Below are 24,045 nucleotides of genomic sequence, written 5' to 3'. Positions count from 1 at the left end.
GCGTTCGGCTGGAGACAGCCTCACCGTGCTGCATTGGCTCGGGATAAAGTGAATCGGCAGTCTTCGTAGGCTCTTGGAGGAACTCGGCTAAGCTCGGATTCTCTCAGGGATGTAGACACTTCCAGAGTTCCAGAGTTCATCAGATGCAAGGTGGGATCCTTGAGTGAGCGAATGGAACAACAATCAGACCTCTTCTCCCTCCTACGTTCCTGTAGGCTACCATCGATCCAGATGGTTAAAGCAATGAGTGTGTGTGTGCTATTGTACGGAATTCCACAGCATAGTCTGCCACACTGAGGGAGTCCTGCCGCAGCTGGAATAACTTCCGTGCAGCCCCTCTCCCGGACACTGGAGCATCAAACTTATTTCACCTCCACCAGGAATCCCTCCAGACTGAAGCATACGGCCAACTGTTGTTCACAAATGTCTGTACCCCAGGCGAGGGCCCTCCCGGACATCAGCGTGATGAGGTACGCCATCTTAGAGCAGTCCGAGGAGATGGAGGAAGGCTGCAGCTCCATGATGAGGGAACACTGAGCGAGAAGCGCCCAAAAGATGCCCGACTCTCCATCGAAGCACTCCGGGGAGGTAAGCAGGGTTCCCGGGAAACTGGGGTGATGGCACTGCTACCATCCGGGTTACTGAGGGGCTGGGAGGTTACTGTCACTGGTAGGCTGCATAGTAGACAACCCACGTAATTGCTCCCACAATGTGTCCAATGCTAGGTTGTGACGATCGGCCATGGCCTGGAACCCTTCCATCAGGCTGCTAAGCAACTCCTCTTGCCTACCAATGGTGGCTCCTTGGGAGGAGATGGCGTTGCGGAGCTGGTCCAAGTATGCTGGGTCAGTCATGGCCAGTTCGTACTATGACGTTTAAGGTGAGACCCAAATCCAGGCTGTCGAAGTAACAATGTTTATTACAACAGGGGCAGGCAAACAACAGGTCAAGGCAGACAGGGGTCAATAATCCAGAGAGGGTGTAAGGCACCGGAACAGTAGGTGGGCTCAGGTCAGGCAGAGGTCGGTAATCCAGAGTAGTGGGGCAAAGGTACAGGATGGCAGGCAGGCTCAGGGTCAGGGCAGGCAGAATGGTCAATACCGGGAAAACTAGGAAACAGGAACAAATCGAGAGACAGGAGCAGAGGGAAAAACGCTGGTAGGCCTGATGAAACAAAATTAACTGGAAAGAGATAAACAGAGAACACAGGTATAAATACACAGGGGATAATGGGGAAGATGGGCGACACCTGGAGGGGGTGGAGACAAACACAAAGACAGGTGAAACAAATCAGGGTGTGACAGATGTGCCTAATCTTGATTTAGTGCATTGTTATAGGTTAAGCATTAGAATAATGCTCCTCCTTTCATAGACTTTATTGTTAGGCTACCCAAGCGGTTATTCATGATCCAACATCACATATTGTTTAAGACGTCACCGATTATTGAGACTTTCTAAAACAATCATTGTAAAATACATCCATAGGATCATACATTCTTTTGAATAATGCATGCTTGTCCCGAATAGCCTACCACCACTATACAGCTAGCTAAGACCATTTGCCAACAGCAGAGACAGGTGAGAGAGGAGCGGTTCAAATCATTTCTATGATGGCCGATGAGAGACAGAAGTGACAGGAGCCTCCCCATCACCCTTCCATCTCCCTGATACAGGCGTGCTGTATGAGAGCTGGAGCGCTAACATAACATCATAGCACCAACAGATGGATTCCACAGATAGTGCCTTGAGGCAGCAGCTTTGATCTTTGTCTTTCATGCAATGGTTTACTAAATTACTTCTTCACCTTTACAGCACCACCATAAACCTCATTCACCAAGATGAGCGCCTGGAAGGACGCAGCTGATGGATGAAATATGCATATGAGCACTGAAATATTGAATGAATCCAATTGAAACTTTCACATGACTTTCTCATGCTGCAAAAGGAGGAAAGAGTTACCAGCAAAGATACTGCCAATGATATTTTGTATTTTATTTGAAGGTTTAAAAGAAATACCTTGTGATAATAAAGTGTTAAAGGAGCAGTTGGCTAAGTCTACCAAAAGCCTATCAACTTGTTTCCAAGTCATTTGTCAACGTATTGTGACATGGAATCTATGTGGGAAATCCATTGTATTTGCAATAAGCCATTAACCCCTCAAAACTGTTGTTTTGAGGGTTGATTTCAACCACAGGATTATGTCATCATGATGACACATTTTCAACAGACAATCCTAAATCAAATCAAACGTGAAATGCACTTTAAATAATGTTTGATTAGATTGAATCCTATTCTTGAACTTAGATGTTTAGTTGATATGGAGACGTGAATCCAACATATCAATCTAACATATAGTTTCTAGACAAACTGGAGTTGTCAGACTAAGTCAGTAGCACAAAATATACATCTCCTTCAAATGTGGATATTTGGTTGTGTTGACAACCAAACACAATATAAAATCACTTTTGCAATACAGTAAATAGCCTATAAACTTGTTGACAAGTTAACAAATTATGTTAAGTCTCCAACTAAACCAAAAAATATCCAAGCATTAGATACATCTCCTGTAAATGTTGATATTTGGTTGCATTGTCAAGCAAACACAATAAATATTACTTCTGTAATACAACTACTAACATAAAGTTAAGGCTATTTTACAAACTAATGTCACAGTATTTATTCAACCTTAAAATTAGTAACAGTTCCATGGTCATGTTTTGAGGTTATTGTAACTCTAAATACCTTATGTATTGTTCCCACATGCTTCAAGAGGGCCACCATTGTTCCTGTTCCTAAGAAAGCTAAGGTAACTGAGCTAAACAACTATCGCCCCGTAGCACTCACTTCTGTCATCATGAAGTGATTTGAGAGACTAGTCAAGGATCATATCACCTCCACCCTACATGACACCCCAGACTCCAATTTGTTTACCGCCCCAATAGGTCCACAGACGAAGCAATCGCAATCACACTGCACACTGCCCTAACACATCTGCACAAGAGGAATACCTATGTAAGAATGCTGTTCATCGATTACAGCTCAGCATTTAACACCATAGTACCCTCCAAACTCGTCATTAAGCTCGAGACCCTGGGTCTTGACCCCGCCCTGTGCAACTGAGTCCTGGTGATGAGGGTAGGAAAGAACATCTCCACCCCGCTGATCCTCAACACTGGGGCCCAACAAGCGTGCGTTCTCAGCCCTCTCATGTACTCCCTGTTCACCCATGACTGCGTGGCCATGCACGCCTCCAACTCAATCATCAAGTTTGCAGACAATACTACAGTGGTAGGCTTGATTACCAACAATGACGAGATGGCCTATAGGGAGGAGGTGAGGGCCCTCGGAGTGTGGTGTCAGGAAAATAACCTCACACTCAACGTCAACAAAACAAAGGAGATGATGGTGGACTTCAGGAAACAGCAGAGGGAGCACCCCCTTATCCACATCGACGGGACAGTAGTGGAGAGGGTAGAAAGTTAAGTTCCACGGCGTACAAATCATGGACAAACTGAAATGGTCCACCCACACAGACAGCGTGGTGAAGAAGGCGCAACAGAGGATTAATGGAGGGGCTTACCGGTGCTAAAGCCCCAGGCCCCAGGGGCCCAAGAGGCAGCAAGAAATAAATATTTTTATTAAAATATTATTATTTTATATGTTTTCACTGCAACCGCCAACCACAGCAAGACTCAGGAGCTCTCAATGAGTGTGGACTGCCTACTGCTGCTCTGCTAATCATCAGATGAGATGAGGTAGTGGGGCCACATGGTTAACTGGGGGCCCTGCCTTGATTGGGTATGTGATTAATAAAAAAAGATAACTGCATAATAAATAAATGTGACTGGTCAATTGTGTGAGTCAGGGGCTGGGCACAAAAGGCAAACAAAAATAAAAAATACAAAACCTTTTATCCAACCACAGGAGCCCGCTCTCAATGTTCAAAATACATCAGAGAGCATCATTTAGCCACAGAGGATAAATAGTTAATAAAAAATAACAATGGATTAAGTTTTATCACAAGCATGTACAGTTATCTGCCTAAATTAAGGAAACACAAACATAAAGTGTCTTCAAAGGATGTTGCACCACCACAAGCTGACAAAACAATTTCAATGTGCCTTGTCATAGATTCTACAAGTGGACCTAAACCATGCCAAGAAAATACACCCCACAACATAAGATATACTTTCTATCCTTTGTTTACTCAAGTGTTTCCTTTATTTTTGCAGTTACCGGTATGCCTACAGGAAGGCCGCCGTTTTGGCAGCATGCCTGACAAATATTGGCTACAGCTTGCTGCATTGTGGCCATAGACATAATTCATAGAAGGGTTTGGTAACCTCTTACCATTGCAATTTGACTTATTAAAAACGCCAAAGCCTATGATTTCCTAATCCGGCCCTGGGTCTGTGGAGATCTTCACAATTGCTATAATAATCTGTGCAGAATCTTGAACAGCATTGATCACTTGCACTGTATGTACTTTTAATATAATCTCAACTGCAATCCTGAGCCCTAGACTACGAATCAGGTTTGAGGAGTTAGCGAGGTAACTTTGGTTAACTCGGAGTTCAACTCAGGATAACCGGTACCATGAAAGTGGCTCACCTTTTAGCCAGATCAATTTCTAAGGCAATGAATCCTTCAAAACTAACCTGCTCAGGGGCAGGCTAACTCATTGCTAACTTCATTTATACTGAATTAAGTGTCTGAGCCGTGAGTTGAGGACCAATGAAATCAGTTTCAGGTGCCTTGGTGGAAGAGTGGGGTAACATCTCACAGCAAGAACTGGCAAATTTCTATGGATTATATGTCTATGGCTACAATGCAGCTGTTCAACAGATAGAAGAAGGAATGATAGGAGTGGGGGAAAAGCTGCTTGTGTATTACCACAAAGCACACCAAAAGACGGCTTAAATGATAAGTAGCCTAATAAAATGAAACCGGCACTTCTAAAAGCCGATTTCACGCCATAGCCTGTTGAATTTGGAAGACAACTTTTCTTTAATTTTGATTTCAGCATAAAGGAAAATGTGGCACTGACTTGCCCAGGATGTTTCAGCATTGTCTGAATGAAGAGTTTGGTGTTAAACTAGCCATGTGCGGCATGCACACACAGTTATAATCCTGCTAAAGTTAGTGGCAGGCGGACGAGCAATATTCACCGTAATAGTACAGATGAAGTCTGATCTGGAACCATGTGAAGCTAACTGAAGCCGGCTATATTTTAAAAGCCTGAGTAGATCTAGCTTGCTTCATAGTATACCACTCAGGTCATTTGGTTGTGCTATTAGTTGCGGCACAGTAATAACACATTTTAAAAAATGCTCCAGAACTTTGGCGACTACTAGTATTTTTTAAACCTCCTGCTTTGAGCTGAATGTGTCAATGTGTAGTTCATATATGCATAATCTAAACTCTAAAAAAAATCTAAAAAAAGAAACATCCATTTTCAGGACCCTGTCTTTCAAAGATAATAATCAAATAACTTCACCAAAAAAAAGATGCCCTGCTCATCTGCGTGAATGGGCCTTAGCTGCAAGGAGGCATGAGGACTGCAGATGTGGCCAGGGCAATACATTGCAATGTCCGTACTGTGAGACGCCTAAGACAGTGCTACAGGGAGACAGGACGGACAGCTGATCGTCCTCGCAGTGGCAGACCACGTGTAACAACACCTGCACAGGATCGGTACATCCGAACATTACACCTGCGGGATAGGTACAGGATGGCAAAAGCAACTGCCCGAGTTACACCAGGAATGTACAATCCCTCCACCAGTGCTCAGACTGTTCGCAATAGGCTGAGACAGGCTGAACTGAGGGCTTGTAGGCCTGTTGTAAGACAGGTCATCACCAGACATCCCTGGCAACAACGTCGCCTATGGGCACAAACCCACCGTCGTTGGACCAGGCAGGACTGTCAAAAAGTGCTCTTTACTGACGAGTCACGATTTTGTCTCACCGGATCGGATTTGCGTTTATCGTTGAAGGAATGACCGTTACCCGAGGCCTGTACTCTGGATCGGGATCAATTTGGAGGTGGAGGGTCCATCATGGTCTGGGGCGGTGTGTCACAGCATCATGTTGTCATTGCAGGCAATCTCAACGCTGTGCGTTACTACAGGTAAGACATCCTCCTCCCTCATGTAGTACCCTTCCTGCAGGCTCATCCTGACATGACCCTCCCAATGACAATGCCACCAGCCATACTGCTCGTTCTGTGCGTGATTTCCTGCAAAACAGGAATGTCATTTTTCTGCCATGGCCAGCGAAGAGCCCGGATCTCAATCCCATTGAGCAAGTCTGGGACCTGTTGGATCGGAGGGTGAGGGTGAGGGCCATTCCCCCCAGGAATGTCCGGGAACTTGCAGGTGCCTTGGTGGAAGAGTGGGGTAACATCTCACAGCAAGAACTGGCAAATCTGGTGCAGTCCATGAGGAGAAGATGCGCTGCAGTATTTAATGCAGCTGGTGGCCACACCAGATACTGACTGTTACTTTTGATTTTGACCCCCCCCCCCTTTTTGTTCAGGGACACATTATTCCATTTCTGTTAGTCACATGTCTGTGGAACTTGTTCAGTTTATGTCTCAGTTGTTGAATCTTGTTATGTTCATACAGATATTTACACATGTTAAGTTTGCTGAAAATAAACGCAGTGGAGGAGGTTTCTTTTTTTGCTGAGTTTATGAGCAGAATTACTGTATTACCTCAACTAGCCACAAAATCCCTAGTTCGAAAGCAACAGTTTTTCTGAAAGCTGTGCTGCGCCATTTTCCTTACATATTCCCACACCTGGGCTGGCCCCTAGCAATTCAAATTCTAGCCAAAGAGCTTCAACACCCTTGCCATTTGAGTGACAGCTAACCAGATGAACACACAGCAAAGTGTGAGAGAGAGCAATGATGTGGTGCACGTACCTGCACATAAAGTGTCTGACATAGTACTGCAATTTTCAGTGTACTACCTTTGGAACTACTGGCTAAAAAAGTATACAAAAGTACCGGAGAATCTCTTTAAATTGTTGTATATACAAAATATCTGACATATTCCCATTTTAACCTTGTTGTGGTTTTAAATGATTGAAAGCTCAGTGATAACACATTTAGAAGACAACTATACCAATCAAACATTGTTTTTCCATTGGAATTTGGTTGTGCCCTTTAGATGGTTGAAAGTATAGTGATAACACATTGAGAATTCGACAAACCTCTGGCTATATTTTTTGAACAATTGAATTAAGTTTGAAATCTCAGTGATCAACTTCTCAAGCAAATATTACAGATGTTGAAATGACGGAACATTCTAATCTCTTTTGAAGAGGTCTAATGCAATACAAAGTCAATGGTTTCTCTCTTGGCAGAAAGAGATGATTTAACCAAACAAGTCACACGACAGCATCATTGAAGGAATTTACACTTGAACCTGACAACACTTCACCCTTGACAACAGCCAGAGGAGCAATAGCTGTGCCCTCTCTATCACTGCGTCAGCCATTACCCTGTGTCATATGATGATTTAGGTGGAACCAACAAAGCCCTGTAATTTAAAATAATCTCTGGGGAGACAAGGTTGTCTCATTTTTCCCAAATGGATTGAATATCTCCAACCTGCAGGGGTTTAACCGCCATCAGACAATATCAGATTATTATGTTAGGTCATGCTCTGCTGTTGCGAGGCCTTAATTAAATCAAGCGCTGGGTGAATCAATTGAAAGCCTTCTGTCTTGATAAGTGTTTACTCAGAGTGACGCGTCAGCCTGGTCCTGCTCAGGAATCTTATCACATAATCAACAAGCATTGATGACACCGACAGACACTGGTCAGGGATGAGTCAAGCAAAAGGCTCCCACAATGCATTTCCACTCATAACATCAGGGAATGAATTGAAACAGCCATAGTTTGAATGGGCTGCGGTTGACATCTGGGATGTCCTAGCTATGCTACCGTTAACACAGTGGAGTAACCAGGAAAAGTACAAAATATGCATTGCACAGCATTTACACAGAAACCGTCTGACTCTTGAGGGATAGAAAAGGCTTTTAGCCTCCTCCGTTGTGTTTCACTGTCAGTTTCAAGTATATCTTAAGATCTTCCAATGTCCTTTGAACTCAAGTAAGGGGACACATATATATATATATATATATATATACTGTAAAAGCATCATTAAATGTATTGCTTGTTTAAATCACACATGTTGGTTGTCAGAGAGCTCATGAAGCTCACACCCCAATATTCACAACTCAATTGCAAATGTTCTCTCCTTAAAATTCGCACTCTTTTTAAATGTCTCTATTGAAACATTGTGGTTACATTATGATATATACAGTAGAAAGATTTACTGAGCTGCGATCAATTTTGTTCCAATACAATCTCTGTCATTTTTTATTTCTGCACTTTAAAATGCATTTATGATGCCCCATGGAATGACAAACCAACCTTGTCAAAAGTGACGACAGACAAGCTTTGTAAAATTGCAAATCTTTCAAAAAAAGTCCCCCAAAAAGTCAGTCAAATTGCACTGTGCCTTTGCCAAAAGCAATAATCAGTTGAAATTACAAAAACCTAATGAAATGAAAGCTGACTGCTGTGGCTCTGCCATACAGCTGACTGAGTGACATCCTTTGAACACATTAAATCATTATTGTAATAACCTGCATTGCAGAAGGTAAAGACTTACTTCTTCTTTACATAAACCCACACTCCCTGAGAAGGAGAAGAGCAAGGCATCTGAATTTTGCATTTTTCCAGACATTGGGCACAGATGTCAATTCAATGTCCATTCCACATTGGTTCAGCGTAATTTCGTTGAAATGACGTGGAAACAACGTTGATTCAACCAGTGTTTGCTCAGTGGGCTCCCTCCAGTTTTTAAAATAAGAGTCATTGCCTTGAGTGACTTATTTCCCCAGAATCCATTTATAGCAGAGAGTCCGGTTTTCACACTTGTCTGAAATGTCTGATTAAATTGTAATCTGAGGAAAACGACACATTGTGCTGCAGCCTGCTCTGAATTTGGCTTCTGTGTCGAGGCACTGCTGTCCTAAAGGGGACAAGGACATTTCACAATTACCAGCACATCCTCCCTTATTGAGCCTGGATGTCCCAAAGCGATCCCAGTGTAATTTAACAGCAGGCGACTCCTCAGATTTATAGTCCCCCTCTTCCATCATGCCTGTGACGGGCATATAAAGTGCTTTTTAAAAGTTAGGTTTTGACCATCACGACCACAAAAGACATTAATGTGCTGAGTTATCTGCGGTTTAGGAGAATGTTCCATCAACATTCCACAAAAAAAAACACAGAACATGGTTGGCATGTTCTCGGGAACATAAGATGTTCATTTTCGAGACACATTCAAATCTGAGGAAAGTTGCAAGAGCATTTACGTGTCCTCAAAAAATGAATTACACCTCACAGTAATGTTGCCGAGCCCATCAAGGCCCTATTTGGTAAACCACTAATCCATTCATAGCTCTGTCTGTTGGCAAGGTTAGGGATACTCACCCACATAGTGCTTTTAACATACAGTGATTTCAACCTACATACAATGCCTTCAGAAAGTATTCATACCCCTTAACTTATTCCACATTTTATTGTGTTAAAGCCTGAATTCAAAATGGATTAAATGAAATGCTCTCACCCAACTACAAATAATACCCCATAATGACAAAATGAAAACATGTTATTAGAAATGATAAATCTTTTTGAAAATGAAATACAGAAATAATTAATTTACATACAGTACCAGTCAAAAGTTTGGACACAAACTTTTTCTACACTGTACAATAATAGTGAAGACATCCAAACTATGAAATAACACATATGGAATCATGTATTAACCAAAAAAGTGTTAAAGAAATCAAAACAGTTTATATTTGAGATTCTTCAAAGTAGCCACCCTTTGCCTTGATGACAGATTCTCTCACTCTTGGCATTCTCTCAACCAGCTTCATGATTTCAGTTCATTAGAGTCCATTAGAGTTACCAGCCTCAGAAATGACAGCCCAAATAAATACTTCAGAGTTCATGTAACAGACACATCTCAACATCAACTGTTCAGAGGAGACTGCAACCACCATAGCAAGAAGAGACACCAATAATAAGAGACTTGCTTGGACAGAGAAACACAAGCACTGGACATTAGACTGGAATAGATTTCAATTAACAGGTGTGCATTGTTAAAAGTTAATTTGTGGAATTTCTTTCCTTAATGCGTTTGAGCCAATCAGTTCGAGCCAATCAGTTGTGTTGTGACAAAGTAGGGGTGGTATACAGAAGATAGCCCTATTTGGTAAAAGACCAAGTCCATATTATGGCAAGAACAGCTCACATAAGCAAAGAGAAACAACAGTCCATCATTACTTTAAGACATGAAGGTCAATCAATCCAGAATTTTTCAAGAACTTTGCAAGTTTCTTCAAGTGCTGTTGCAAAATCCATCCAGCGCTATGATGAAACTGTCTCTCATGAGGACCGCCACAGGAAAGGGAGACCCAGAGTTACCTCTGCTGCAGAGGATAAGCTCATTAGAGTTACCAGCCTCAGAAATTACAGCCCAAATAAATGCTTCAGAGTTCAAGTAACAGACACATCTCAACATCAACTGTTCAGAGGAGAATGCATGAATCAGGCCTTCATGGTTGAATTACTGCAAAGAAACCCCAATAAAGGACACCAATAACAAGAAGAGACTTACTTGGGCAGAGAAACACAAGCAATGGACATTAGACTGGTGGAAATCTGTCATTTGGTCTGATGAGTCAAAATATGAGATTTTTGGTGAATGGAGAGTCGGTGACAGATGATCTTTGCATGTGTGGTTCCCACATTGAAGCATGGAGGAGGTGGTGTGATGGTGTTTTGCTGGTGACACTGTCTGTGATTTCTTTAGAATTCAAGGCACACTTAACCAGCATGGCTACCACAGTATTCTGCAGCAATACGCCATCCCATCTAGTTTGTGCTTAATGGGACTATCATTTATTTTTCAACAGGACAATGACCCAACACACCTCCTGGCTGTGTAAGGGTTATTTGACCAAGGAGAGTGATGGAGTAATGCATCAGATCACCTGATCTCAACCCAATTGACAAGGTTTGGGATTAGTTGGACCACGGCGTAAAGGAAAAGTAGCCAACAAGTGCTCAGCATATGTGGGAACTCCTTTGAGACGGTTGTAAAAACATTCCAGGTGAAGCTGCTTGAGAGAATGCCAAGCGTGTGGAAAGCTGTCATCAAGGCAAAGGGTGGCTACTTTGATTTCTACATGATTCCATGTGTTATTTCATAATTTTGATGTCCTCACTATTATTCTACAATGTAGAACATAGTAAAAAAAAAAAAAAAAGGTAAAACCCTCGAATGAGGAAATGTCCAAACTTTTGACTGGTACTGTAAGTATTCATACGCCTAAGTCAATACTTTGTAGAAATACCTTAGGCAGTGATTACAGCTGTGAGTCCTTCTGGGTAAGTCTCTAAGAGCTTTCCACACCTGATTTGTGCAACATTTGCCCATTATTCTTTTCAACATTCTTCAAGCTCTGTCAAATTGGTTGTTGATCATTGCTAAACAACCATTTTCAGATCTAGATATAGATTGTCAAGTAGATTTAAGTCAAAACTGTAGATCAGCCACCCAGGAACATTCACTGTCTTCTTAGTAAGCAACTCCATTGTAGATTTGGCCTTATGTTTAAGGTTATTGTCCTGGTGGTTATTTAAGGTGAATTTATCTCCCAGTGCCTGGTGGAAAGCAGACTGAATGAGTAGCATACAGACATGAACCACATAGTCAATACTGCCAGGGGAATATACCTAAGGGAGTGCCAGATATAGGGGAGGTAATGAGAGAGGAAATTGAGTCCAGATGAGCCTAATCATGAGGGGCAGGTGCACATAATGATTGATACCAGGTGCGCGTAATGATGTTTGCCAGGACCGGTGGTTAGTAAATCGGCCATGTCGAACATCGGAGGGGAGGAGCGGAAGAAGACATGACTCTGCAAATTAGGTTAGCATTGTGGAGTAAATACAAGATTGTTGATCCATCCTCAGTTTTCTCCTATCACAGCGATTAAACTCTGTAACTATTTTAAAGTCACCATTTGTCACGAGTTACTAAGGTGGGTGGAATCAGGCGCAGAGAGCAGGTTTCAATTATTAGACAGTTTATTCTCCGGCGCACAAAACAACGGTCAACCCAACACACAGGGTGAATAATCCAAAACAGGACCAGAATAGTCCGGAGAATAAAACTCATGAACACCACCAAATAACAGGAATACAAAAACAATCCCGCACAAAACAAGGGCGGGACAACCTACTAAATATAAGGAGGCTAATTAAACTAAAATACACACAGGTGAAACTAATAAGACAAAACCAACAGACAAACGAAAAAGGGATCGGTAGTGGCTAGTAGGACGGTGACGACGACCGCCGAGCACCGCCCGAACAGGCAGGGGAACCAACTTCGGCGGAAGTCGTGACACCATTGGTCTTATGGTGAAATCACTGAGCTGTTTCCTTCCACTCCGGCAACTGAGTTAGGAAGGACGCCTACATCTTTGTAGTGACTGGGTGTATTGATACACCATCCAAAGTGTAATTAATAACTTCACTATGCTCAAAGGGATATTCACGGGCTGCATTCCAAACACTTAAAAGACTGTCCACTATCCCCTCAGCCCTCAAATTAAGTGACACTTCTGATGACGTCTCATGACGTCTGACGAGTATACACTTGCAGGGCAAGGGGCGAGGGAGGAAAAAATGATGATTTTTAAATGGACCGCCTTTGCCTGGAAATTCGTCACTCGTTCATCTCGCAATGATTGTGTTTTCAGCTTGTGGGTACTTTATATGCGCTACAGTCAATTATGATTACATGTCAACTTATATTAACGATATAATTATTAATATACGCCTACTGTATTATAGCTAGCAAATTAATTAGCTAACAAATGTTAGCCTGCCTAGCTGGGACTTCTGAGGGAGGAAGATGTTTTATTTCTACAATTTCCAAAAGCTAACCAAATCAAAACATCCTTACTTTTATGAGATGTGTTTGTGCTGTCATGTGCATTAGTAGCACAATTTCTAACCTTTTTACATTCGTTTTTACTTACACTTGTATGTTGACTTCTTAGCGGATGCACAATCATCGCAAATTTAATTATGGGGCGTTTCAGGCCCCGAAGTTAACAAAATTGTACACTCGCAAACTCGATCAAAAACGAGGGCTGAGGGACATAATTTGCGAACTTCCCTTGTTTTGCTAATCGTTTGGTCCGACGTCCAAGATGGTGACAGGGATTCCCCCAAGGACATAAGACGAGGGTGTGTCTTTTATGAGTTTGAAACAAAGCCAATGTCTGCTTTTTTTATCCATCTACCAATAGGTGCCCCTCTTTCCGAGACATTGGAAAACCTCCATGGTCTTTGTGGGACCTTGCTTGACTGAGGGACCTTACAGATAATTGTGTGTGTGAGTTACAGAGATGAAGTAGTCATTAAAAAATCATGTTAAACACTTATTACACACAGAGTGAGTCCATGTAACTTATGATGTGACTTGTTAAGCACATTTGTACTCTTGAATGTATTTAGGTTTGCCATAACAACGTGGTTGAATACTTATTGACTCAAGACATTTCAACTTTTCTTTTTTTCGTTGTCTTTTTTTATTCTTAACTTTTTGCCCCTTTTTCTCCCCAATTTCATGGTATCCATTTAGTATCCACTCAAACCCAGAATTGCTAGTGGCACAGCTAGCACTGCAATGCTAAGCAGTGCCTTAGACCACAATGTTTTATTAATTTGTAAAAAAAAAAAAAAATGTAAAACATAATTCCACTTTCACATTATGGGGTATTGTGTGTGACAAAATCAATTTTTTTAAATACTTTTTAAAATTCAGGCTGTGTAAGAAGGCATGTGTAAGAAGCCAAGAGGTTTGAATACTTTCTGAAGGCACTGTATTTGACACACGATCACATTGTGCATATTCATTCATACAGTAGTTATGATATGACTTCCGGCGCCGACAGAGATTGCCGCCTCGCTTCGCGTTCCTAGGAAACTATGCAGTTTTTTGTTTTTTTACGTGTTATTTCTTACACTAGTACCCCAGGTCATCTTAGGTTTCATTACATACAGCCGAGAAGAACTACTGAATATAAGATCAGCGTCAACTCACCATCAGTACGACCAAGAATATGTTTTTCGCGATGCGGATCCTGTGTTCTGCCTTACAACCAGTGCAACGGAGTGGATTACATGCAGCGACCGAAAAAGAGGGAAACGTAGCGGTCTTCTGGTCAGACTCCGGAGACGGGCACACCGTGCACCACTCCCTAGCATTCTTCTTGCCAATGTCCAGTCTCTTGGCAACAAGGTTGATGAAATCCGAGCAAGGGTAGCATTCCAGAGGGACATCAGAGACTGTAACGTTCTCTGCTTCACGGAAACATGGCTAACTGGAGAGACGCTATCCGAAGCGGTGCAGCCAGCGGGTTTCTCCACGCATCGCGCCGACAGAAACAAACATCTTTCTGGTAAGAAGAGGGGCGGGGGCGTATGCCTTATGACTAACGTGACATGGTGTGATGAAAGAAACATACAGGAACTCAAATCCTTCTGTTCACCTGATTTAGAATTCCTCACAATCAAATGTAGACCGCATTATCTACCAAGAGAATTCTCTTCGATTATAATCACAGCCGTATATATCCCCCCCAAGCAGACACATCGATGGCTCTGAACGAACTTTATTTAACTCTCTGCAAACTGGAAACGATTTATCCAGAGGCTGCATTCATTGTAGCTGGGGATTTTAACAAGGCTAATCTGAAAACAAGACTCCCTAAATTTTATCAGCATATCGATTGCGCAACCAGGGGTGGAAAGACCCTGGATCATTGTTACTCTAACTTCCGCGACGCATATAAGGCCCTGCCCCGCCCCCCTTTCGGAAAAGCTGACCACGACTCCATTTTGTTGATCCCTGCCTACAGACAGAAACTAAAACAAGAAGCTCCCACGCTGAGGTCTGTCCAACGCTGGTCTGACCAAGCTGACTCCACACTCCAAGACTGCTTCCATCACGTGGACTGGAGATGTTTCGTATTGCGTCAGACAACAACATTGACGAATACGCTGATTCGGTGTGCGAGTTCATTAGAACGTGCGTTGAAGATGTCGTTCCCATAGCAACGATTAAAACATTCCCTAACCAGAAACCGTGGATTGATGGCAGCATTCGTGTGAAAATGAAAGCGCGAACCACTGCTTTTAATCAGGGCAAGGTGTCTGGTAACATGACTGAATACAAACAGTGCAGCTATTCCCTCCGCAAGGCTATCAAACAAGCTAAGCGCCAGTACAGAGACAAAGTAGAATCTCAATTCAACGGCTCAGACACAAGAGGCATGTGGCAGGGTCCACAGTCAATCACGGACTACAGGAAGAAACCCAGCCCAGTCACGGACCAGGATGTCTTGCTCCCAGGCAGACTAAATAACTTTTTTGCCCGCTTTGAGGACAATACAGTGCCACTGACACGGCCTGCAACGAAAACATGCGGTCTCTCCTTCACTGCAGCCGAAGTGAGTAAGACATTTAAACGTGTTAACCCTCGCAAGGCTGCAGGCCCAGACGGCATCCCCAGCCCGCCCTCAGAGCATGCGCAGACCAGCTGGCCGGTGTGTTTACGGACATATTCAATCAATCCCTATACCAGTCTGCTGTTCCCACATGCTTCAAGAGGGCCACCATTGTTCCTGTTCCCAAGAAAGCTAAGGTAACTGAGCTAAACGACTACCGCCCCGTAGCACTCACATCCGTCATCATGAAGTGCTTTGAGAGACTAGTCAAGGACCATATCACCTCCACCCTACCTGACACCCTAGACCCACTCCAATTTGCTTACCGCCCAAATAGGTCCACAGACGATGCAATCTCAACCACACTGCACACTGCCCTAACCCATCTGGACAAGAGGAATACCTATGTGAGAATGCTGTTCATCGACTACAGCTCGGCATTCAACACCATAGTACCCTCCAAGCTCGTCATCAAGCTCGAGACCCTGGGTCTCGACCCCGCCCAGTGCAACTGGGTACTGGACTTCCTGACGGGCCGCCCCCAGGTGGTGAGGGTAGGCAACAACATCTCCTCCCCGCTGATCCTCAACACTGGGGCCCCACAAGGGTGCGTTCTGAGCCCTCTCCTGTACTCCCTGTTCACCCACGACTGCGTGGCCACGCACGCCTCCAACTCAATCATCAAGTTTGCGGACGACACAACAGCGGTAGGCTTGATTACCAACAACGACGAGACGGCCTACAGGGAGGAGGTGAGGGCCCTCGGAGTGTGGTGTCAGGAAAATAACCTCACACTCAACGTCAACAAAACTAAGGAGATGATTGTGGACTTCAGGAAACAGCAGAGGGAACACCCCCATCCACATCGATGGAACAGTAGTGGAGAGGGTAGCAAGTTTTAAGTTCCTCGGCATACACATCACAGACAAACTGAATTGGTCCACTCACACAGACAGCATCGTGAGGAAGGCGCAGCAGCGCCTCTTCAACCTCAGGAGGCTGAAGAAATTCGGCTTTTCACCAAAAGCACTCACAAACTTCTACAGATGCACAATCGAGAGCATCCTGGCGGGCTGTATCACCGCCTGGTATGGCAACTGCACCGCCCTCAACCGTAAGGCTCTCCAGAGGGTAGTGAGGTCTGCACAACGCATCACCGGGGGCAAACTACCTGCCCTCCAGGACACCTACACCACCCGATGCTACAGGAAGGCCATAAAGATCATTAAGGACATCAACCACCCGAGCCACTGCCTGTTCACCCCGTTGTCATCCAGAAGGCGAGGTCAGTACAGGTGCATCAAAGCTGGGACCGAGAGACTGAAAAACAGCTTCTATCTCAAGGCCATCAGACTGTTAAACAGCCACCACTAACATTGAGTGGCTACTGCCAACACACTGTCAATGACACTGACTCTACTCCAGCCACTTTAATAATGGGAATTGATGGGAAATGATGTAAATATATCACTAGCCACTTTAAACAATGCTACCTTATATAATGTTACTTACCCTACATTATTCATCTCATATGCATACGTAGATACTGTACTCTATATCATCGACTGCATCCTTATGTAATACATGTATCACTAGCCACTTTAACTATGCCACTTGGTTTACATACTCATCTCATATGTATATACTGTACTCGATATCATCTACTGTATCTTGCCTATGCTGCTCTGTACCATCACTCATTCATATATCCTTATGTACATATTCTTTATCCCCTTACACTGTGTATAAAACAGTAGTTTTTTGGAATTGTTAGTTAGATTACTTGTTCGTTATTACTGCATTGTCGGAACTAGAAGCACAAGCATTTCGCTACACTCGCATTAACATCTGCTAACCATGTGTATGTGACAAATAAAATTTGATTTGATTTGATTTGATGATCTTATAATCAGACTCATCATTGATTTTTTTGGACTTATTTCAGCAATTAAAGGGGTTTCTGTGTAGTTGTCTAAGGTTGGTGGGGCCTACACTCCTGAATCATTATGATCAATAAAATATATTCTTGAGTATACTTTTAACAGAGCTGAGATTTACTTCAAAGTGCAATTACTGAATGCCTTCACCTGAAATGTGTATTCCGCATTTAACCCAACCCCTGAATCGGAGGTGCTGGGGGCTGCCTTCATCGACATCTTCGGCGCCCGGGGAACAGTGAGTTAACTGCCTTGCTCAGGGGCAGAATGACAGATGTTTACTTTGTCAGCTTGGAGATTCAATCAAGCAACTTTTCAGTTACTGGCCTAATGCTCTAACCACTAGGCTACCTGCTGCCCCTATTGCTTACACCAATCAAGTTGTTTCAGTGTCAAGGGAGGAGGGTTTGGGGTTTATTCTAGACAGGGCCTAACTATACTAGCCCAAAAAGCACATGCCCTAAAGCTACCCTTATCATGACACTGGTTAGCACACTTAAACAGCATGGCTACCACAGCATTCTGCAGCAATGCGCCATCCCATCTGGTTTGAGCTTAGCGGGACTATCATTTGTTTTTCAACAGGACAATGACTCAACACACCTCCAGGCTGTGTAAGGGCTATTTTACCAAGAAGGAGAGTGATGGAGTGCTGTATCAAATTACCTGGCATCCCCAATCCCCCGACCTCTACCAAACTGAGATGGTTTTGGATGAGTCGGATCGCAGAATGAAGAATGCAGACCTCAAGGCCCGATGTCTTCACTATTATTCTACAATGTAGAAAATAGTAAAAATAAAGAAAAACCCTTGAATGAGTAGATGTTCTAAAACTTTTGACCGTAGTGTATGTTAATGTCCTCTACCAAACTGAGATGGTTTTGGATGAGTCGGATCGCAGAATGAAGAAAAAATGCAGACCTACCAAATAGGCCTCCCTCGGGTAGTCTAAAACAAGTTACCCTACAGGGCTGGGATTAAAAATTTAACTTATAATTTTATATATATATATATATATAATATATATATATATATATATATATATATATATATATATAGGACAAAACATACACCACAACAATATAGACACCACAACACTACATAAAGAGAGACCTAAGACAACAACATAGCATTGCAGCAACACATGACAACACAGCATTTTAGCAACACATCATGGTAGCAGCACAAAACATGGTACAAACATTATTGGAAAAGACAACAGCACAAAGGGCAAGAAGGTAGAGACAACAATACATCACACTAAGCAGCCACAACTGTCAGCTAGAGTGTTCATGATCAAGTCTTTGAATGAAGATATGGAGAGATGGATACAAAACTTTATTTGTTCATCAAAAAATTGTGAATAACTCACCACAGGTTAATGAGAAGGGTGCTCTTGAAAGGATGCACATAACTCTGCAATGTTGGTTTGTATTGGAGAGTCTCAGTCTTAAATACTTTTTCACACACAGTCTGAGCCTGTATTTAGCTTTCATGCTAGTGAGGGCCGAGAATCCACTCTCACATATGTACGTGGTTGCAAAGGGCATCAGTGTCTTAACAGCGCAATTTGCCAAGGCAAGAAACTCTGAGTGCAGCCCTATCCTGAAATCTGGCAGTGGCTTCTGATTAAATTCCATTTTCACAGAACCGCTTGTTGCAATTTCGATGAGGCTCTCTTGTTCAGATATTGGTAAGTGGACTGGAGGCAGGGCAAGAAAGGGATAACAAATCCAGTTGTTTGTGTTGTCCTTTTCAGGAAAGTACTTGCGTAATTGTGCACCCAGCTCACTCAGGTGCTTCGCTATATCACATTTGACATTGACTGTAAGCTTGAGTTCAATTGCACACAAAAAAATCCTACAGTGATGGAAAGACCTGTGTGTAGTCATTGTTAATGCAGACAGAAAAGAGCCCCAACTTTTTAATCATAGCCTCAACTTTGTCCCGCAAATTTAATATAGTTGCGGAGGGTCCCTGTAATCCTAGATTCAGATCATTCAGGCGAGAAAAACCATCACCCAGATAGGCCAGTCGTGTGAGAAACTCGTCATCATGCAAGAGGTCAGACAAGTGAAAATGATGGTCATTAAAGAAAACTTTAAACTAGTCTCTCAAATCAAAAAAACTTGTCAATACTTTTCCCCTTGATAACCAGCACACTTCTATGTTGTAAAAGCGTTACATGGTCGCTGCTCATATCATTGCATAATGCAGAAAATACACAAGACTTCAGGGGCATTTTTGGACACTACCATTTTCACTGTAGTGTCCAAATGTCTTTCAAGCTGTCAGGCATTCCTTTGGCAACAAGAGCCTCCTGGTGGATGCTGCAGTGTACCCAAGTGGCATCGGGAGCAACTGCTTGCACGTGCGTTACCACTCCACTATGTCTCCCTGTCATGGCTTCTGCACCATCAGTATATATACCAACACATCTTGGTCACCAAAGTCAATTTGATGTCACAAAGCTGTCCAGTACTTTAAAAATATCCTCTCCTGATGGTCTGGTTTCCAGTGGTTTGCAGAAGAGGATGTCTTCCTTAATTGACCCATAAACGTAACGGACATATACCAGGAGCTGTGCCAGACCCACCACGTCTGTTGACTCATCCAGCTGTAACGCATAGAATTCACTGGCTTGTATGTGAAGCAGTAATTGTTTCATAACATCTCCTGCCATGTCACTGATGCACTGTGAAACAGTGTTGATTGATGAAGTCATTGTCTGTATATTTTTTTTGCCATTTTCTCCCAGCATTGTCAGGGCCATATCCGCAGCAGCAGGAAGAATGAAGTCCTCCACAATAGTATGGAGCTTGCCTCAGTAGCTCACCCTATAAGACGCTTCTAGCCCCTTCTTATTAATGGTATCTGTTGCTTCTATACATGTTTTACTACTCGAAATTCGTCTTTATTCTCACTCACTTTATTCTCACTCTGCTGATGTTCTGACTTTATACACTGCACTTTGAGAGAGGTAGTTAGCAAACCAGGCCAAAGACCCATCACAGACACCAAAACTCCTTAGCCGGCCCACAAGAAGTCAATAAAAATAGCAGCACAACATTGCTTAGGATCAAGGGCAATGGTGACATCAGTTAGGACCTTTAAGGTTTATTTAATAAGAACATAATTTACATTTAACTTCTTGGATATAGGGGGCGCTCTTTTAATTTATGGATAAAAAACATGCCCGTTTTAAGCGCAATATTTTGTCACGAAAAGATGCTCGACTATGCATATAATTGGCAGCTTTGGAAAGAAAACACTCTAAGGTTTCCAAAACTGCAAAGATATTATCTGTGAGTGCCACAGAACTCATGCTACAGGCGAAAACAAGATGAAACTTCAACCAGGAAATGGGCAGAATTTTTGAAGCTCTGTTTTCCATTGTCTCCTTATATGGCTGTGAATGCGCCGGGAATGAGCCTGCCCTTTCTATCGTTTCTCCAAGGTGTCTGCAGCATTGTGACGTATTTGTAGGCATATCATTGGAAAATTGGCCATAAGAGACTACATTTACCAGGGGTCCGCCCGGTGTCCTTTGTCTAAATTGGTGCGTAATCTACAAGCTGCACGCAGTCATCCAGTGATTGAGAGGAGAGAGGAGGCTTTCCACGAACGATATATCATGAAGAGATATGTGAAAAACACCTTGAGGATTGATTCTAAACAACGTTTACCATGTTTCAGTCGATATTATGGGGTTAATTTGGAAAAAAGTTCAGCGTTTTGAAGAAAGGGTGTAAACCATCTGACCCAAATGTTTCTATTGGCGTCAAATTTAAGGAGCTCCTTTAGAACTTCAGACTCAGTGACCGCCTGCAGGGAGAAACGTTGTAGCGCAGCAGGGGAAAATAGAGGGAGGATCATCGGGGCTAGTCGCATTATAAGGGGTGGGAGATGTTGGACGGGCAACGAGGCATGTGTCACACCCTGATCTGTTTCACCTGTCTTGTGCTTGTCTCCACCCCCTCCAGGTGTCGCCAATTTCCCCCATTTTCCCTGTGCATTAATAGCTGTGTTTTCTGTTTGTCTGTTGCCAGTTTGTTTTGTCAAGCCTACCAGCGTTTTTTCCTGTACTCCTGTTTCTCGTTAGTTCCTGTTATCTAGTTCTCACGGTTTTAGACCATTCTGCCTGCCCTGACCCTGCCTGCCGTTCTATACCTTACGGACTCTGCCCTGGATTACTGACCTTTGCCTGCCCTTGACCTGTCGTTTGCCTGCCCCCTGTTTTTTAAATAAACATTTGTTATTTCGAACTGTCTGCATTTGGGTCTTATCCTGATAGCATGGCTGAGACAAATAGAAATCCTGACTTAATGAAGTGGTGATTAAAGAGCTCAGCCATCTGCTCCTTGTCAGTAACAACCACATCATCAACATTAAGGGACATGGGCAGCTTTGAGGAGGAGGGTTTATTCTAGAGGTCGACCAATTAATCGGAATAGCCGATTCATAACAACCGGTGATCAGCATTTTTGGACACCGATTATGGCCGATTACGATTATGGCCGATTACATTGCCCTCCACGAGGAGACTGCGTGGCAGGCTGAATACCTGTTATGCGAGTGCAGCAAGGAGCCAAGGTAAGTTGCTAGCTAGCATTAAACTTATCTTGTAAAAAACATACAATTTTAACATAATCACTAGTTAACTACACATGGTTGATGATATTACTACTTTATCTAGCTTGTCCTGCGTTGCATATAATAAATGTGGTGCCTGTTAATTTATCATTGAATCACAGCCTACTTCGCCAAACGGGTGATTTAACAAGCGCATTCGCGAAAAAAGCACTGTCGTTGCACCAATGTGTACCTAACCATAAACATTAATGCCTTTCTTAAAATCAATACACAAGTACATATTTTTAAACCTGCTGTCACGTTCTGACCCTAGTAATTGTTATTTGTTTGTTTTAGTTGGTCAGGAAGTGAGTTGGGTGGGCATTCTATGTTTTGTGTTTCTAGGTTGGTTTTCTGTGTTCGGTCTAGTATGGTTCTCAATCAGAGGCAGGTGTCGTTAGTTGTCTCTGATTGACAATCATACTTAGGTAGCCTGGGTTTCTGTTACGGTTTTCTTCCGTTGAAAGAGAGTCGAAATGCAGCGTGGTAAGTTAGATACATGTTTAATAAACAAATAAACACGAAATACAAAACAACAAACGGAACGTGAAAACCTATACAGCCTATCTGGTAAAAATACAAAACACTGAGACAGGAACAATCACACACAAACACACAATGAAACCCGGGCTACCAAAATATGGTTCCCAATCAGAGACAACGATAATCACCTGACTCTGATTGAGAACGCCTCAGGCAGCCATAGACTTTCCTAGACAACCCTACTCAGCCACAATCCCAATACCTACTAAAACCCCAATACAAAAACACACCACAAAATAAACCCATGTCACACCCTGGCCTGACCAAATAAAGAAAGAAAACACAAAATACTAAGACCAAGGCGTGACAGTTTCACTGTTGTTTTGTGGGTGATTGTTTCCGTGTGTGTTTGTTCGCCACACGGTATTGTTTCGGTTTTGGTTCACGTTTATTGTTTTGTATTCATTGAGTGTTCAGTTTATGATTTTAAATAAACAACCATGGACACTTACCACGCCGCATCTTCGTTCGATCCCTGCTACACCTCCTCTTTAGACGAAGAGGAGGAAAACCTTTACACCTGCATATTTAGTTAATATTGCCTGCTGACATGAATTTCTTTTAACTAGGGAAATTGTGTCACTTCTCTTGCATTCTGTGCAAGCAGAGTCAGGGTATATGCAGCAGTTTGAGCCGACTGGCTTGTTGCGAACTGTGTGAAGACCATTTCTTCCTAACAAAGACCGTAATTAATTTGCCAGAATTGTACAGAATTATGACATAACATTGTAGGTTGTGCAATGTAAAAGCAATATCTAGACTTAGGGATACCACCTGTTAGATAAAATACGAAATGGTTCCGTATTTCACTGAAATAATAAAAGTTTTGTTTTCGAAATGATAGTTTCCGGATTTGACCATATTAAATGACCTAAGGCTCGTATTTCTGTGTGTTATTATATTATAATTAAGTCTATGATTTGATAGAGCAGTCTGACTGAGCGGTGGTAGGCAGCAGCAGGCTCGTAAGCATTCATTCAAACAGCACTTTTCTGCATTTGCCAGCAGCTCTTCGCTGCGCTTCAAGCATTGCACTGTTTATGACTTCAAGCCTATCAACTCCCGAGATTAGGCTGTCAATACTAAAGTACCTATTAGAACATCCAATAGTCAAAGGTAATTGAAATACAAATGGTATAGAGAGAAATAGTCCTATAATAACTACAACCTAAAACTTCTTACCTGGGAATATTGAAGACACATGTTAAAAGGAACCACCAGCTTTCATATGTTCTGAGCAAGGAACTTAAACATGAGCTTTTTACATGGCACCTATTGCACTTTTACTTTCTTCTCCAACACTTTGTTTTTGCATTATTTAA

The 24,045-nt window shown here is 42.7% G+C and overlaps 1 pseudogene; it reads left to right on the top strand.

Moving 5' to 3' along the window:
• LOC112253485 overlaps positions 1-24,045 on the top strand; it is a 52,985-nt pseudogene that overhangs the window by 1,622 nt on the left and 27,318 nt on the right.

Source organism: Oncorhynchus tshawytscha, linkage group LG06 (genome assembly GCF_018296145.1).
Source record: "Oncorhynchus tshawytscha isolate Ot180627B linkage group LG06, Otsh_v2.0, whole genome shotgun sequence".
Lineage (NCBI taxonomy): Eukaryota > Metazoa > Chordata > Actinopteri > Salmoniformes > Salmonidae > Oncorhynchus > Oncorhynchus tshawytscha.
The sequence above is the reverse complement of the archived record's forward strand: the minus strand, read 5'-3'. Positions and strand labels throughout refer to the sequence as shown.